The sequence below is a fragment of the Globicephala melas genome, chromosome 3 (assembly GCF_963455315.2).
Source record: "Globicephala melas chromosome 3, mGloMel1.2, whole genome shotgun sequence".
Taxonomy (NCBI): Eukaryota; Metazoa; Chordata; class Mammalia; order Artiodactyla; family Delphinidae; genus Globicephala; species Globicephala melas.
The window spans coordinates 169860683-169863356 of record NC_083316.1 but is presented as its reverse complement, the minus strand read 5'-3'; the positions used below and the strand labels follow the sequence as shown (position 1 = coordinate 169863356).

General features: G+C 47.4%; 1 pseudogene; it reads left to right on the top strand.

Annotated features, from left to right (window-relative positions):
• The first annotated feature begins 868 nt into the window (after positions 1-868).
• On the top strand, positions 869-2370 carry LOC115846646 (ras-related C3 botulinum toxin substrate 1 pseudogene; annotated as a pseudogene).
• The last annotated feature ends 304 nt before the right edge of the window (positions 2371-2674 follow it).

The window sequence follows — 2674 nt, the reverse complement described above, 5'->3', positions numbered from 1 at the left end:
GGTGGCACAGTGGTTGAGAGTCCGCCTGCCGATGCAGGGGACACGGGTTCGTGCCCCGGTCCGGGAAGATCCCACATGCCGCGGAGCGGCTGGGCCCATGAGCCATGGCCGCTGAGCCTGCGCGTCCGGAACCTGTGCTCCGCGACGGGAGAGGCCACAATGGTGAGAGGCCCGCGTACTGCAAAAATAAAATAAATAAATAAAACTAAGAATAGAACTACCATGTGACCCAGCAATCCCACTACTGGGCATATACCCTGAGAAAACGATAATTCAAAAAGAGTCATGTACCACAGTGTTCATTGCAGCACTATTTACAATAGCCAGGAGATGGAAGCAACCTAAGTGTCCATCGACAGAGGAATGGATAAAGAAGACGTGGCTCATATATACAATGGAATATTACTCAGCCATAAAAAGAAACGAAATTGAGTCATTTGTAGTGAGGTGGATGGACCTAGAGTCGGTCATGCAGAGTGAAGTAAGTCAGAAAGAGAAAAACAAATGCCATGTGCTAACGCATATATATGGACTCTAAAAAAAACCATGGTACTGGCTATTGTAAAAAAAAGTCCTAATAATTAGTGTGTAAATCAGCAATTTGGACTGGGCCTAGCTGAGCAGTTCCCCTGCTGGTCTTGCCAGGGGTCACTCATATATATGTGCTTATTTAGCCGGTGGGCGGCAGGCTGGTTGCTCTAGAGGGCTTCAGCTGGGCTGGCTCATCTCTGATCTTGGTCCTCCAGCAGGCAAACCAGACTTCAGTGCAGTATATCCTGACGTTCCTGTAAGAGGACAAGGATGGCTGTTTCTCTGCAGTTTCCCCCAGCTTTGGGTGGTGGCTACTGCTGGGCTCCGGCTTCCCATCGGCGGAGGGCAAGGCGGCGTGGACAGCGGCCACGGCACCCCGCGCCCCGCCGCCCGCAGCCGCGCGCCCGCCCGCCCGCCCGCCGCGCCCCGAGCTCTCCGCTCTTCGCCTCAGTGCCCGGCCGCCGCCACCGCAGCCCAGAGAGCGGCCCAGATGCAGGCCATCAAGTGTGTGGTGGTGGGAGACGGAGCTGTAGGTAAAACTTGCCTCCTGATCAGTTATACGACCAATGCCTTTCCTGGAGAGTATATCCCCACTGTCTTTGACAACTATTCTGCCAATGTTATGGTGGATGGAAAACCGGTGAATCTGGGCTTGTGGGATACAGCTGGACAAGATTATGACCGATTACGTCCCCTATCCTATGAGCAAACGGATGTATTCTTGATTTGCTTTTCTCTTGTGAGTTCTGCATCATTTGAAAATGTTCGTGCAGAGTGGTACCCTGAAGTGCGACACCACTGTCCCAACACTCCTATCATCCTGGTGGGGACGAAACTTGATCTGAGGGATGATAAAGACACGATTGAGAAACTGAAGGAGAAGAAGCTGACACCTAACCGCAGGGCTTGGCCATGGCCAAGGAGATCGGTGCCGTCAAATACCTGGAGTGCTCGGCGCTCGCGCAGCGAGGTCTTAAGACGGTGTTTGATGAAGCTATCCGGGCGGTTCTCTGCCCGCCCCCCGTCAAGAAGAGGAAGAGAAAATGCCTGCTGTTGTGAATGTCCGGGCCCCTCCCGCCTGTCCCCGTCCCCCAAGACCCTTTGTACGCTTTGCTCAAACGGTGGAGCCTTCGCACTCAATGCCAAGTTTTTGTTACAGATTAGTTTTTCCATAAAACCGTTTTGAACCAATCAGTAATTTCTAGGTTTTGTTTGTTTAAAGTGTAAGAGTTCAAACTTTCACATCTTATTAAAGTTTAGCCCTAAGATGACGAGCTTCCTTAAAGCCTTATTTCTCAAAGCCCCTATTCTTGCTCAGATTAAGGGTTGCCAAAATATCTTGTGAACTAAGTTGCATTGTTGGGCTAAGAACACTAAGCACTAAACTGTTCAAAGACCTTTGTCTGGAAGAGACTAGCTTCTGAGGCAGGAGATGCAGACACTCGCTAATGAGTTTCAGACGTGAAGAGCAGTACAGCCTCCTTCCTGAAATGTTGCCATTTAACGCATCCTGATTTACCAGCCCACGTTCACTACCTAACACTGTACTGTACGTCATAATGAACGAGTGTAACAGCTCAGCTCTTTGGATCCATCTTTTTGATTTCGTAGTGAGATTTTTAAAACAAATTAGTGTATTAGCTTTGGTGAGATTTTGAACAGAGTTTTTACTCCCGTGTTCCCTCCGATGAAGCATTCTGCTCTGGCCGCGGGTGCACTGGGTGGAGTGTGTGGAACACTTGTGATCCGAGGATGAAGACAGTATTTTAACAAAATATGGAGATTAATTTACACTACATTGTATACGTAATAATTAAACTATTAAAAGTGTCACGGGTAAACGTTTTAAAAGGTTAATTTCTGTCAAATGCAGTAGATGATGAAGAAAGGCCAGTATTATCAGTGTTTTCTTAAGCTTTTCCTTTTCCTTAAATGTGCCCATCCCTCCTGAAATTGGGCATTTAATCCATCTTTGACCTCATCATTCTCATAGTTGCTAACTTAATAAGTGCTTTTCTTATAGAACCCCTTCTTAATGAGCAATATGCCTCCTTGTATTATAAAATCGTTCTGAATATGCATTAGAAAATTTTTTTTGTAGATTAGTAAAAGTGCATTCCTGTTTTCATGTTACCTTATCCAA